This window comes from Salvia splendens, chromosome 16, assembly GCF_004379255.2.
Source record: "Salvia splendens isolate huo1 chromosome 16, SspV2, whole genome shotgun sequence".
NCBI lineage: Eukaryota > Viridiplantae > Streptophyta > Magnoliopsida > Lamiales > Lamiaceae > Salvia > Salvia splendens.
The window spans coordinates 17848917-17864983 of record NC_056047.1 but is presented as its reverse complement, the minus strand read 5'-3'; positions in this window follow the sequence as shown (position 1 = coordinate 17864983).

The following is a 16067-nucleotide window of genomic DNA, read 5'->3' as shown; positions in this document are numbered from 1 at the left end:
TTAATACTAATAAAACAATTTGATGCTAATGACTATTACTATTTCGTTGGATGATAACAATTAAAAATTAAATATATATTTACGTCCTATATATACTATAGTTATTTTAGAATTTAGAACTTTAACGATGATAACACTTCAAAATTATTCATACATGTAGTCGTTATTATAATTAGAAATTTAATAATTATGCAATACTAATACGAATAGCTATTATTTTTTCGTTGGATGATAATATTAAGAAACTAAATAAACATGTATGTAGTTGTTTTTATAAATAAAAATATTAAGAATTATTTTAATATTAATAAAATAATAGATGTGAATGACTTTGATGATTGTTTTATAAATAAAAATATTAAGAATTATTTTAATATTAATAAAATAATAGATGTGAATGACTTTGATGATTGAATTCAAATGTTAATGTTGCGATATGAATTTGCTAAAGAGGAGTAGTAATTTTGATTGATGTATGTTTAGATAAATAAAAGAGTAGTAATTTGATATGAGTTGACTTTCCTTTTAAAATAAATTGATATATATATATATATATATATAGGTATTTGATCAAAACAAGTATTGGCTTAAACCAAGAAATGCAGACGACTTTCTGTCCATTGGATTAGCCAATCTAATCTTAAGATTACATTAATTAACGGCTAGATTTATTGGGTAGATATTAATATTTTAATTACTTATAATCTTAAAAGGTTAATTATGTAAATTGCATTATGTCGTTAGTTATAGTATTTCCTATAATTTGCTCCTTCATGTCTCCACTAACCATTCTTCAGCGTAGGTTATCAGCCCATAATTTCATCTCCGTCAATTATTCGTTGAATTTTGATACGTTGTTCCATTTAATGTCGTTCTGCTAAGTGTTAACATTTTAAGATATGCTAAAATTCTCTATCGATTTAGTTATTGTGGTGTAGTCTTATTCCCTGTCAACATTTGAGTTTCCATTCCAAAATCTCGATACTACGTATTTCAGTTTAAATTTCTGTCTTCCATCCATTATTTGAATTTGTGGTTCTTGTTTCTCGGTCGAATATATACGGTGAGTTATTACAATATACTCCCTCCGTTCCATAGTAGTGGAGTCATTTTGCCATTTTGGTACGTTCCATGGTAGTTGAGTCATTTCCCTTTTTAGTAAAAGTTAACACACTTCTTCTCACTTACTTTACTCTCTCTTACTTTATTCTCTCTTCATCTCTCTACTTTCTTAATCTCCGTGCCGAAAAGAAATGCCCCCACTACTATGGAACGGAGGGAGTACTTCAGTTATTCATCTCATTTTTATTGTATGTGGGCATTTTTTATTTAGACGTATGAATTTAAGTATCTGAAATTTCATTGATATTGTTTAATGTTTTGATAATAAGATTTGCTAGTTTATGTTATGATATAGACATCCGGGAATGGATTCTGAAACGCCATCTACTTTGCATGTAGATAATCAGTCACCCGTAGATGACATTGTTGAGAATACAGGTTTTCATTTAAAACATCCTTCGATGACTTATACTTATAATCTTTTTTCTACTCTTGCTTATGTATCAATATAAGTAACGATGTAAGTTTTACTTAGTTGGCGTGTGGCTATGACATTTTAGTGGAGGCTGTTTGTATACAATTGGTATCAACGTTTTTATGATATGCTTATATCTGTGTTTAGTATGACCCATATTTGTATAGGATAGTAGTATAACTTTTATGAAGTGTGAAGTGTTGGGTCGTGTCTACCTCGACTCTAATGTCGAATGACTAGACTCAGGAGTAAGCGAGTGTGCACATTTGAGAATTAATGCAAAGCTCGGTCCAGACACAACGCTCCTTAAATCCACTGGATCACTGGGTCCAGGAACTCAAGAGAACTACAGTGTTTTTGTCGTTGGACACACTCGACTCCCCTTCAAAAATAAATCCCTCAACCCGAATACTATGAATTAGTATAGGGAAGTGGGGTCGATCCCACAGAGATGGATTCGCAAAGTAGTGGTAAGAGACTATGGAAACAAACGGCTGCTGCCACGCAAAGGGGTTGAGATTTAAACTACCACTAGATCTAGGCAAGAAATGTAAACGCTAGACCTAGGACACAGAAAACTTACTGGATTCAGACATCAATACCGAAAGACACAATTACTCCCTAGACTAAGCAAACGACTACCTAATCTAGCTAAACAGTAAGCAAATAACAGTGGGGACCATATCTCCAAAAATAGCAAGTACGGTAAAAAGCTGCAGATAACCAACCCTTGCTCCAACTAACTACGACATGCACCTTCGCAACTTAACTAAACTCGCAGATGAAGAAAACAGAGCACACACCTAGATTCAAACAGAATATAAAGATTTGGACGCCGGAAACTTGCTATGAATCGGAAATACATCAGATCTACATAAACTAGGCGAAATGAAATGAAAACACGTAAGCTAGGCATAAAATTAAAACACTCCTGCTCAGAATCACTTCAGACGCTTAATCCACTCCGGATCCAAGCCATCCGAACTCAACAACCAACAAAATCAACTCCATAACTCCGATTCTCACAGATCTGCTCCGATAAACTCCAAATTCCAACAATCACAAACAACTCCACAACATCAGCAAAACAAAACCCCGATTCATCCACAAACAAACTCCATTCTTCCAGATCTCACCATTAACCTGCAATAATCCTGAAATTAACCGCGAAAACACCCAACTCCAATAATCCAACTCCAGAATTCAAGTAAACACAATCAATCAACAAAAATCATCACGATCTACGTAAGCGAAAACGAAACTTGCATAAAAGTAGAGAAATATCCAGAAACAAAAGAGGACCGAGCTTCGAACAGCGAAGCTCGGCGAATTCAGCAGAAACAAAAAAAAACAGAAATAAATTGTTTCTTCGCCCCAAAGAAGGACGGTGTTACAACCGTCAAACACTATCGGAAAGCTAAATGTGAACCCCAGCACGAACCCGAGATCCTCCGCGAATTAGAACCAAGTATGTGAAAAGTGAACTGAGCAACAGGCTGTTCGTGAGGCCTCCACCGAGAAGGTCCCTCCAGCTTGCATGCTTCTTCCTTTTATAGATGCGGACATAGCCTTCTAGAGTCTTCGTAGAAATCCCTATTCTACCCTTCAACTCCGAGGCTTCCTCCGTCAAGCAATGTCTTTCATAATGTCCACTTTTTCGCCAGTTTCCTAGGACTATGCAAGCGTCCTCTTCTTTTCCTGGATCTAGCGAAAACCTTCACACACCTGGCTTAAAACATGCGTTAGACCCAGTAATTTCACGAAATAAAACCCCTAGACCGATGCATGAATTTAGCCTTATCAAACTGCTCACACTTAAACCATGCTTGTCCTCAAGTATAAAAGACAAGAGAAAGAAATAAGGCGAATTTCAATGCACGGTCCCCAATAACGACTCTACAAACAAAAACAAAAACAAAAACAGACTCCTAGACCTAGACAACTGGCAAAATAAAAAAAAAACAGACTTATAAAAGAAAACAACACAAAGAATCAAAACACAAACAAGCATGAACCAGGTTAGACTTTTAGGCAACCGTCCCCACAAGCTTAAGTTCAATCCGATCGTCTGCAGTCTTCAAATCTTCCCCCTTCCCTCTTCTACCTAAACGGTCCGTCAGTTCGTCAAGATAGCCTATTGACACCCCAGCTGTTAGGTTCGCTCGATCACTCATTCCTCACCAGGTATGTTAGGATCAAAACGCTCCCCAGTTAAAGTTATGCCACTGATGCGTTGGGTTATGAGAGTTTCTCCTTTCTACAGTCCCCTTTTTCCTTTTAAATCCTGGGTCAGGTTACTATTGCTTCCTGCCCTTAGATTTCCCCCCTTTTTTTTCCTTCTATTCCCCCTTTTATATATATATTTTTTCCCTTGGACTTCGTCCAGCTTATACCTCCGAATTTTTAGTTTATTTCTCCCCTAGACTTCGTCCAGCTTATACCTCCTTTTCCTGGACTTCGTCCAGCTTATACCTCCGAAACCCATTTTTTCTCCTTCATACTCTACTCCCTAAGCATCAAGTGGCAGCCCAATTTGCATGTTAGCACAAAAAAGTGTTTAGGCTTGTAACTTGCTCTTATAGTAGGGCTGCACAGCTGGGTTATCTAAGGATTTTTCCATCGTCCCAACTTCATTCAGACCGCCTTTGGTTTATTAAGGAAGAAGGTGTCAAAGTTGACATGTATTCTCTCTTCAATTGCTCTCACTAAGGGAAACCTGCCTTATTATCTCACTAGCTCATGCGAAACACAAATCCTAAAGACTCTTAAAACAGAAAGAACACAAACACCATACTTACTCCCCCCCCTCCCACTTCACTCAAGCTTGTCCCCAAGCTATCCTAGTGAAGGGGGGAAAATGAAGTAAGAACAGCAGACAACAGACACAAACGCAAACAAAGCACAAAAACAAAACAAACTTCTCACACTTAGACCGAACATCGGGCTAAGTGGGAGAAAGCGCAACATACAAAACCAAAACAACCCCTTCTCACACTTAGACCAAAAATTGGGCTAAGTGTAGGAAGGTATAACACATATATACAGAACGAAGCATGCTGGCACATAAAAACACAAGCGAAAGAAAAACGAAAAGTAAAAGACAGAAAAGTAAAAGTTACTTGGTTCTGGGGGAAATTCAATTCGAGTTCAGGCCCCTGCGGGAGCCAGACTTGGGTGGCACTGTCTGTTGGGTCACTTTAACTTTCTTTCGTGCCGGTGACTCCGGCGTCTCCTTCTGATCTTCTGTGGGTCAGGGTACGGTTTTCTTCAAAAGCACGGGCCTGGAGGAAGACGGGGTGGTCTGAGGCCTTTGGGCTTGTGGCGGCTTCTGCACAGCTAGACTCCCTTGACCCGACGTCTTGGAACCGCCGCTAGGTTCAGGAAGTTCCATCGGTGTCTCGGGGAACTTCGCTTGAAGCCACTTCGTCATCTTCATCATCAGTGCGACGGCCTCCGCCATCTTGTCAGAACGCCTTGATGATTCTGCCACTAGGTCGATGATACGCCCCTTCAGGGCTACGACCTCCTCTCTACTTCTCCCCATTTTTCTCCGTATCTCCGTCACTTCTTTTCGTACACCGATTACCTCCTTCCTCACATTCTCTACTTCGTTTCTCACTTCCTCAACTAACTTCCTGACTTCTGCATCCTCAGCACTGTCCCTTCCTTTACCCCGTACGGCCACAATCCCCTCCAAGACCATTTTCATCTCTGACCTCATCCATCCAACCTCTTTCCTTACTTCTTCTACTTCTATCCTGGCTCCGGCTTCCATGTCAGCAGTATCCTTCGCCTCCACCATCTCAGGCTCCTGCTTCGTCTGCGCCTCCGACTGACCAACCTCATAAAAGCACACGTCCCTTCCCTGTGTAATGAGCAGCCCCTTATTGAAAAAGTAGTCCACGTTGAACACCTCCGGGGGTAGACACATCTTCACTTCTCTGCAGGACTTGTGGATTTTCATAATAACGTTGCGTTGCAGGTAAGCCCCTAGAAGGTGGCATGTGTAAAGATGTCGGGAAGGGTTGGCTGTTACTTGATGGCAGGCTTGGGCTAACCAATAGCCCAAGTGAACACGTACTCCCTTGGCCATGCACCAAGTGAAGTACAAGTCGGGGGTAGTCAGAGCGTTGTTGGCTGTGCCCATCAGGTTGTAGCTAATGAAAGTCTGGGCGAATCGCAGGACCCTGTTCTCAATATGGTGGGCCTTCGACCAGCTGGTTTTGAACTGACCTACCCTAGGGTGAGCCACAAACTCCCATGCGTTCTGCGTCTTGAATCCCGGCGTCAGCTTCGGCAGACCAATCATTCTCTCGCTCCACAAACCCTCATCATCCTCTGTGCGCGTAAGCAGTCCCATCCGTAGAGTCCATTCACAGATGCTCATCACATGCTCTTCATTGAAGAGCCGGAATTTGATGGAGTCAGCATTCAGATCGGTGGTGGACTTAAATCGGAAGGTGAAGAAGAATTCCCTTGCCAGGTCTATTGGAACTTCGGCGGTGCTGTGCTTGAGCAGCCAATCAAAGCCGATTGCGTTGATATAAGTTCAGAATTCATCATTGCAAGCGATCTGCTTGAGCTCCGATGAGCTGTACATTTTTCCAGACTTAGCGTACTTGCCCTGGGCACTCTTCTCCTTGTGGATGGTTGCGCGTTTCGGGTCGTCAAACTTTCTCATCTCGTCCAGGAGCTCTCTTGTAATCCAGATCTCAGTTGGCTCAAAGTTGAGCTCCTCTTCTTGTTCTTCTTCAGAGTCTCTAGACCCAGCAGAATCCTCGGGCTCTGCAGCGTATGGTACCTTGGCAGGTCGAGGAAGTGAGGATTCAGTGGATTTCCCTTTCGCCTTCTTGGTCTTGGAAGGAGCAATTTGTTTCCCCTTCCTTTTCTTCTTGGCCGCGTGACGGCGTTCCTCTGCATCACTCTCCCCTCTACTCGGTCTGGGAGATTCTGCCTGCTCAGGTGCTGTGGCTTCTGGACCCAGCATTTCTTCCTCCGTCTGCTGGACGGTTTCATCGATCTCATCAAGTAGGCTCCGACGAGCCTGTCTCCGCGCTTCCCTAGCGTTAACCGGTGAATCGGTCCCTTCGGGGACATCAGTCAGATCCACTATCAAATCCAACCCGACATCGACGGGTTCTTGGACATTCTCAGCACCGAGGGCTTCTCCTTCCTCGTTCAACAATGGGGTTGCCCCTGAAAAATAAACAGGGGTCTCTATCCCCTCCAAGCCTTCTCCAACGTGGGTTTCTGTACCCGTAGACTTCTCAGGGGTTTCCCCCTCTCTGACAACTTCCTCAGTAATTAGGGCTTCGTCGCCCCTAACCACTTCTGGGGTTTCCCCCTCCACATTTCTTTCAGCATCTAGGGCTTCGTTGCCCTCTGGAATTTCAACTCCATCAACAGGGGTTTCCCCCTCAACACGGCTATCAGTAACAGGGGTTTCCCCCTCAGTGGCAGATCCTAATCTGGGTGCACTTACGGCCAACAACTCCAACCCCGCGGCCAGATCTGCTTCGTCTTCGCGAGTTTCTGCAGCGGTTGGTTCTGAAACGGCGGCAGTGGGTTCTGCGACGGCCTCCGGCTCAGCGGTGGTTTCTTGAATGGTCTCTGGTGGTGGTGCGGAGGATATTGAGGCGGTTGGTACGGATTTCCCCATTACAGCCGCGAACATGGCAAACGCCTCCATCGCCTTTTCTGGTCCCCCAAACTTTTGTAGCATGTCTGCCATAAACACCGCCGCACTTGAATCGGCGGATCCTGAGGTGTTCCCGGCACTTTGCTTGTTATCCATGGAGAATTCTGCAGAAATTTTTTTTTCGACAAAGACTTGGACGGAAACTTCTTTGATTAGGGTTAGAAAAGAAAACCTAGAGAGAGTTTGGGATGTAGAGAGAGAGAGTAAGTCAGTAAAAATAAAAGAACACGGTTATTATCCGATAAGTATGGGCGAGGACGAATTTGCAGGTGGGTTGCAGGCATGACGCCAGCGACTGTACGCCTCCCATAAAGGTGTCCTTTGAAATCCAAGCCGGTGCCAACTCCCTCCAAAATTTTACTTCTCAATTCCCTGCCCAAGTAACTTCCTTCTGCAAAATCACACTTAGAGAAAAACACTAAACTAAAAAAAATTGAAACGCCAGACTCCCCGGGTCTAGGGTATGACAGTATCAAAAACATTCCTTAAGGAGTCTAGTATTTCAAAAATATTTTTGGAAGATTATTTTTCTGATTTGTTTGGGTTTTTCTTGATTTTAAAGAAAGCGATTAAATATTTACATTTTATGTTCAAGTGTTCTCAAGATTCCCTAGGTCAGGACATGTTAAAACTTCTTGGATACTGGACCTAGGAAATTCTCTAAGAACACTCACTTCCCAGACCGATTAGGCGATATCAGGGAGTGCGCGTAGTGGCATTTCGTCCACTACACACATCTCCGAATTATCCCTAAATACCTTCACCCTATGGCCATTGACAAGAAATGGAGTAGAGTTTGGAACACTTCCCTGGATCTCTACTGCTCCATTTGCACGAAGACTCACAACAGTGTATGGTCCGACCCATTTGGACTTCAGCTTACCAGGCATCAACTTGAGCCGGGATTGGAATAGGAGAACTTTCTGCCCAACTTGCAATTCCTTGACTCGGAGGTTCTTGTCATGCCAAAGTCTTATTTTCTCTTTGTACCACATTGTCGATTCATATGACTCCAGCCTTAGCTCCTCCAACTCCTGCAGCTGCAATTTCCTCCCTTCCTCGCAAGATTCGGGTCTCATGTTTATCTCCTTGACCGCCCAATATGCTCGGTGTTCTACTCCCACGGGCAAGTGACACATTTTGCCGAACACAAGCCTATATGGTGACATCCCAATAGGCGTCTTGTACGCCGTTCGGTAAGCCCATAGTGCGTCTCCAAGCCTCTTACTCCAGTCTTTTCTAGACGGATTAACCGTCTTTTCCAGTATAGCATTTATCTCTCTGTTGGATATTTCCGCCTGGCCGTTAGATTGAGGATGATAAGGTGTAGACAGTCGATGGTGGACGCCATACTTTCTCATCAAAGCTTCAATAGTCCGGTTGCGGAAATGCGTCCCATTGTCAGATATTATAGCTCTGGGCACTCCGTACCGATTGAAGATATTATCTCTAAGAAACTTCGATACCTCCTTAGCTTCGCAAGATGTGGTTGCCTTGGCTTCTATCCATTTCGAAATATAATCCACTGCCACTAGTATGTATGTATTCCCGTATGAAGATGGAAATGGACCCATGAAGTCCATTCCCCAAACATCGAACATTTCACAAACGATCACCGGGACTTGCGGCATTTCATCTCTTCTGGAGATTCCCCCAGTCTGTTGACACCTCCCACAATTCTGACAAAACTCGAACGCATCCTTATGCAATGTAGGCCAGTAAAAACCACTATTTAACACCTTCCTTGCGGTCTTCCTAGGTCCAAAGTGACCTCCACAAGCTAGCGCATGGCAATGATTCAGCACATCCCTCTGTTCCCACTCCGGAATACACCTCCGGATTACTTGGTCGGCTCCCATTCGCCACAAATACGGGTCATCCCAGAAATAGTTCTTGGCCTCGCTTTTCAATTTCATCTTCTGGGCCCGGGAAATTACTTGTGAACTGGGCACCTCTCCAGTGACTAAGTAATTTGCCAGGTCTGTGAACCATGGCTCAGCGTTTTGATGACATTTCCCTTTTTCGGCATCCCCTGGACCTGTTAACACCATAATCTCTTCCCAGCTGATAGGTCGAGGAATTTTTTTTACGTAGTACAAATGTTCCTCTGGGAATGCATCCGGTATTGCTTCCTCGGTCTCCCCTTGAAATATCCTGCTCAGATGGTCGGCTACTTTATTTTCTGTTCCTTTTTTGTCTCTGACTTCCCAATCGAATTCCTGCAAAAGCAACACCCATCGTATTAATCTCGGCTTGGATTCTTTCTTTGCCAACAGGTACTTTATAGCCGCGTGGTCGGTGAAGACTATCACCCTCGACCCAAGCAAGTACGGGCGAAATTTCTCAAATGAGTATACTACCGCCAGCATTTCTTTTTCAGTAGTGTCATAATTTCTCTGAGCTTGATTTAGCGTTTTTGAAGCATAAAAGATCACATAGCTTTTCCCATCAACTCTTTGACCTAGCACCGCTCCCACGGCATAATCGCTTGCGTCACACATAATCTCAAAGGGTAGATTCCAGTCGGGCGCTCTAATAATAGGCGCAGATACTAGCCTGTCTTTTAACAACTGAAACGCCTTTTTGCATTCCTCATCAAAGACAAAATCAACATCGTTATGCAACAAGCGGGTGAGTGGCTGAGCAATTTTTGCGAAATCTTTTATGAACCTCCTATAAAATCCTGCATGCCCTAGGAATCCTCTCACCTCCTTCTGATTCGTTGGGTAAGGCAGTTTTGAGATCACTTCAATCTTTGCCTGGTCTACCTGTATACCTCTTTCCGAGACTACGTGCCCTAGGACAATTCCCTCAGGGACCATAAAGTGGCATTTCTCGAAGTTCAAAACCAAATGTTTTTCCCGGCACCTTCTCAATACTATATCCAAACTAGCCAAACATGAGTCAAATGAATTCCCGTACACAGTGAAGTCGTCCATAAAAATCTCGATGCAGTCCTCCAAAAGATCCGAGAAGATACTCATCATACACCGCTGAAAAGTGCCTGGCGCATTGCACAGGCCAAACGGCATCCTCCTGTAAGCATACGTGCCGAAAGGACACGTGAAAGTTGTCTTCTCCTGGTCCTCGGGATCCACATAGATTTGAAAATACCCACTATACCCATCTAGGAAACAGAAGTATTGCTTGCCTGCTAACCTCTCCAGCATCTGGTCAATGAAAGGTAGAGGGAAATGGTCTTTCTTGGTCGCTTCATTTAACTTCCTATAATCGATGCACATCCTCCACCCAGTAACTAGTCTGGTGGGCACCAATTCGTTCTTGTCGTTCTTGACCACCTGTATTCCTGACTTCTTGGGTACCATATGGACTGGACTCACCCATTCACTGTCGGGTATGGAATAAATGATTCCTAGGGAGAGTAGTTTCAATACTTCTTTCAGCACTTCCTCCCTCATGTTAGGATTCAATTTGCGTTGAGGATCTCTGCAGGCTTTTGCTCCTTCCTCCAAGCGGATGTGATGCGTGCACAAATCTGGACTAATTCCTACCAAGTCAGAGAGTGTCCACCCAATAGCCTTCTTGTTTCTTCGGATTACCTTCAGCAGTCCCTCTTCTTGTTCCTCGGTCAAGCTGCTGTTGATAATCACAGGGAAAGTTTTGTTCTCCTCTAGATACGCATACTTTAGGCCTGGTGGAAGTGTTTTCAACTCTTTCTTGGGAACATCTTTTTCCTGGGGTGAGGGATTTTTCTCTGTTACTTCCGTTGTAATTCCCTTCCTCGACCCAGCAGAACCTTCCACACTCGCCACATAAGGTGTATTCCTTGACCTAGCTAGCTCCGGATTTGCACAGAATTTTAGAATTGCTTCAGCTAGCTCCTCATCTGATAACTCGCTTGTGTTCATTGCTTGACACCAACTGGCCACTTCTCTATCAATGGCATGACTCATCCCGGAGTTCTCAATCTGTTCCTGCATTAATTCCGTCTCAAGGTATTCTTGGACCAAAGGGTTAATAACATCTATAGCATGCAGATTTTCAACGTCAAGAGGTTTCTTCATTGCCTCATCAATGCTGAATGTGTATTTCTCCCCATTGTAATCAAGGCAAATTGTTCCATCAAAAACATCAATGATAGTCTTAGCGGTACGTAGGAAGGGTCTCCCTAAAAGTACTCCGCCCGACTCTGCAGACTCATTATCACTCATCTTAATCACATGGAAATCAGCAGGGTACAAGAAGTCATGTACCTTGACTATCACATTCTCAAGCACCCCTTCAGGACAGATGCATGACCTGTCCGCCAGTTGAATCACAACCCTCGTGTCTACCATGCCTACCCCCACTAATTTCTTGTATATGGAAAGTGGTAACACATTTATCGACGCACCCAAATCACACATAGCGTGCTCGATTCTCACATCACCAATAGAGATGGGCAAGGTGAACATACCTGGGTCATTGCATTTAGAAGGCATCTTCCTCTTCTGAATCACTGCGGAGACGTTCTCGCCTATCAGAATTTTCCCACTGGGCCTAGCCTTCCCAGCTATAAATTCCTTGATGAACTTGCTAAATACTGGCATCTTCAGGGCCTGTAAGAATGGCAGATTAATTTCCAACTTCCCAAAAATGTCCATGAAGTCTACCGGTTCCTCCTTCTGTTTCTTGGCTTCCCCCCGACTCGGAAAGGGTTTCAGTCGCTTCCCTGCTCCGGTAGAACTTTCAGCTGATAACTCTCCAGTTTCTTTTCCCACTGCCTCATCTTCCAACTCCGGCTCTGGATCGAGGAAGAATGGTTCAGTTGATCTAGGCAAATGTTTCTCTAAATCTCCTGTCTTAAGGTCATCCTTGACCAAGGGACTTCCTCCCTCCAAGTGTCTTGGCCTAGAAATTGTATCCTCTTTTTCCCTGTCTTCCTTGGGATCTGTCACCTCCTTTGTTCTTATCACTGGCCCATCATATCCCTTCCCGGATCTCAAGGTAATCTGACTTATATTAGCTCTGTCCGGTGGCCTTATGGAGGCGGGAATCTTCCCTTCATTTCCCCTCATATCACACAAAGAAGTAGCTATCTGGGACAATTGCTTAGCCAGCATATCCATGGCTGCTTTCTGCTCCTGTTGAGCATCTTGAAGCTTGTGCACTACGTCATTGTTCGATTGCAGGTTGTTTTGCATATGTTGCTGAGAACTGACGAGGTCGTGCACCATATCATCGATACTTTTTGGTGGTTTCGGTGGCTGACTGGGTCCTGGGCCGATACTTAGAGTCGGTCCACTTGCTTGATTCTGACGAGCGTTTCCTTGACCGCCTGAAGAGTTATTGTATTGATTTCCTTGGCCCTGGTAATTGTTCTGAAAATTCCTTTGGTGTGGGGGTACATAAGAGTTCCCTTGACTGCTCTGATTCCTGTTTCCCCAGCTCGAGTGGTCTCCTTGGTTCCGATTAATCCAGTTGCCCTGCCCCTCTTGATTCCTTCCTGACCAATTACCTTGTCTTTCGGGCTGAGGTGCAAACTGCTGACTTTGTTGCGGTGCCGGCTGATTCTGTTCATTGTCAGTCCATCTGAAATTTGGATGGTTTCTCCAGGGCGCATCTCTCTGTCTCCCTGGATTCCAGCTCCCATCGGGATTCCAACTTCCCATTGCATTGACCTGGACCTGATAATCTCCTTCCTGGGTCCCGTAATATTGTTGAATTTGATTATCTCCTGGACCAGGAGATTTCTCCTTCCCTTGTGAAGCCAGTGGAATCGCCCTTTCAATCGCGTTCAAAAGAGCCTTCTCAAGCCTATCAATCCTTGCTTCGACTTTATCATCTTCTTGTTCTCTCACAGCATGCACCGATCCTCTTCTCACTGCATTCGTAGGGTTATCGTACGCCTTCTTAGCGTCAATCAACTTCCCTAGGATCTCTCTTGCCTCACTTCCCCTTTTTTTTTGTGAAATTTCCCCCACTCGAGGAGTTCATTAAGTCCTTTGACTCGGGAGTGGCTCCTTCGTAAAACAGAGAGTAGGTCTCTGCCTCTATCATTCGGTGATTCGGGCATGCATCCAACAACCCCTTAAATCTCGACCAATACTGACTCAACGATTCATCGTAATCTTGCTTACACTCTAGTATTTCTTTCTTAAGTGCATTCGTCTTGTTGGATGTGAAGAAATAATCTAAGAATTCTAACTTGAAGTCCCTCCACGTGCGGATAGAATCCGGAGGCAACCTCAATAGCCACGTATTAGCTTCCCCCTTCAAGGTAAACGGAATCGCTCGTAGGCGATAATCCTCCTCTGTTGCATCATTCGGCCTCTTCTGAATACCACATAACTTACTGAATTCATTTAAGAACTCATACGGACACTCATTTCTACGCCCAGAGAACGTCGGCAAGATGCCGAGTACGTTTGTCTTGATCTCGATAGTCCTCTGGCGTGGATTCATCACTATAGCTTGAGCTGGTTCTCCATCTAAATGGGCAGTGAGAGAGCCGATTTCTGGATCCGGGTCTACCACCTGCGCCATGACTACTTCCTCTGATTCCCCTGTTTTTGACTCTGTTTTTGATTCGGGTGGTGATTCTGGATCTTCGCGTCCTGATGACGTCCAAGATTCGTCGCTAGTGGATTCACTCGGAAACGGACCTCCCGTGGTGAACCCTGATCTGGTGGTCACAGTAGAGACTGTATCCTTAACTTGCCAATCAAACTGGCCGTGTTTCCACCCAGATGAGTTGCTCCAGTAGGTAGATCTTGAGCCTCTGCTCATAAACTGCAAACAAAAGAGAAAGAAAACAAATCAAAACTATTTACACCACAGACTCTGAACACTAACACTAAGCACGCCATCCATCCCCGGCAACGGCGCCATTTGAAGTGTTGGGTCGTGTCTACCTCGACTCTAATGTCGAATGACTAGACTCAGGAGTAAGCGAGTGTGCACATTTGAGAATTAATGCAAAGCTCGGTCCAGACACAACGCTCCTTAAATCCACTGGATCACTGGGTCCAGGAACTCTAGAGAACTACAGTGTTTTTGTCGTTGGACACACTCGACTCCCCTTCAAAAATAAATCCCTCAACCCGAATACTATGAATTAGTATAGGGAAGTGGGGTCGATCCCACAGAGATGGATTCGCAAAGTAGTGGTAAGAGACTATGGAAACAAACGGCTGCTGCCACGCAAAGGGGTTGAGATTTAAACTACCACTAGATCTAGGCAAGAAATGTAAACGCTAGACCTAGGACACAGAAAACTTACTGGATTCAGACATCAATACCGAAAGACACAATTACTCCCTAGACTAAGCAAACAACTACCTAATCTAGCTAAACAGTAAGCAAATAACAGTGGGGACCATATCTCCAAAAATAGCAAGTGCGGTAAAAAGCTGCAGATAACCAACCCTTGCTCCAACTAACTACGACATGCACCTTCGCAACTTAACTAAACTCGCAGATGAAGAAAACAGAGCACACACCTAGATTCAAACAGAATATAAAGATTTGGACGCCGGAAACTTGCTATGAATCGGAAATACATCAGATCTACATAAACTAGGCGAAATGAAATGAAAACACGTAAGCTAGGCATAAAATTAAAACACTCCTGCTCAGAATCACTTCAGACGCTTAATCCACTCCGGATCCAAGCCATCTGAACTCAACAACCAACAAAATCAACTCCATAACTCCGATTCTCACAGATCTGCTCCGATCAACTCCAAATTCCAACAATCACAAACAACTCCACAACATCAGCAAAACAAAACCCCGATTCATCCACAAACAAACTCCATTCTTCCAGATCTCACCATTAACCTGCAATAATCCTGAAATTAACCGCGAAAACACCCAACTCCAACAATCCAACTCCAGAATTCAAGTAAACACAATCAATCAACAAAAATCATCACGATCTACGTAAGCGAAAACGAAACTTGCATAAAAGTAGAGAAATATCCAGAAACAAAAGAGGACCGAGCTTCGAACAGCGAAGCTCGGCGAATTCAGCAGAAACAAAAAAAACAGAAATAAATTGTTTCTTCGCCCCAAAGAAGGACGGTGTTACAACCGTCAAACACTATCGGAAAGCTAAATGTGAACCCCAGCACGAACCCGAGATCCTCCGCGAATTAGAACCAAGTATGTTAAAAGTGAACTGAGCAACAGGCTGTTCGTGAGGCCTCCACCGAGAAGGTCCCTCCAGCTTGCATGCTTCTTCCTTTTATAGATGCGGACATAGCCTTCTAGAGTCTTCGTAGAAATCCCTATTCTACCCTTCAACTCCGAGGCTTCCTCCGTCAAGCAATGTCTTTCATAATGTCCACTTTTTCGCCAGTTTCCTAGGACTATGCAAGCGTCCTCTTCTTTTCCTGGATCTAGCGAAAACCTTCACACACCTGGCTTAAAACATGCGTTAGACCCAGTAATTTCACGAAATAAAACCCCTAGACCGATGCATGAATTTAGCCTTATCAAAGTGATTTCATCCTATTATGACCTATAAGCATACTACTTCCAGTAGATGGAATATTATTTTTAATTTATTATTTTTTGGATAGTGGTATCACTTATGAAGCGATTTCATCCTATTGTTACCTATAAGCATACTACTTCCAGTAGATGGAATATTGTATTTAATTTATTTTTTTTTTTTTGGTCTTTTCTAATTTTGAATTAGTTCAGATTTAAATATACCAGAATGCCCAATAGAACTTAAACCATTTGTTGGTCGTAGCTTCCCTACATTGGACAACGCAATTGAGTTTTACGAGAACTATGGGCGACGTGTCGGATTTGATACAAGGAAGAACGGGTCAAAGAAGGTTGATGATATCACCATATGGTTTTACGTGGTGTGTAACAGAG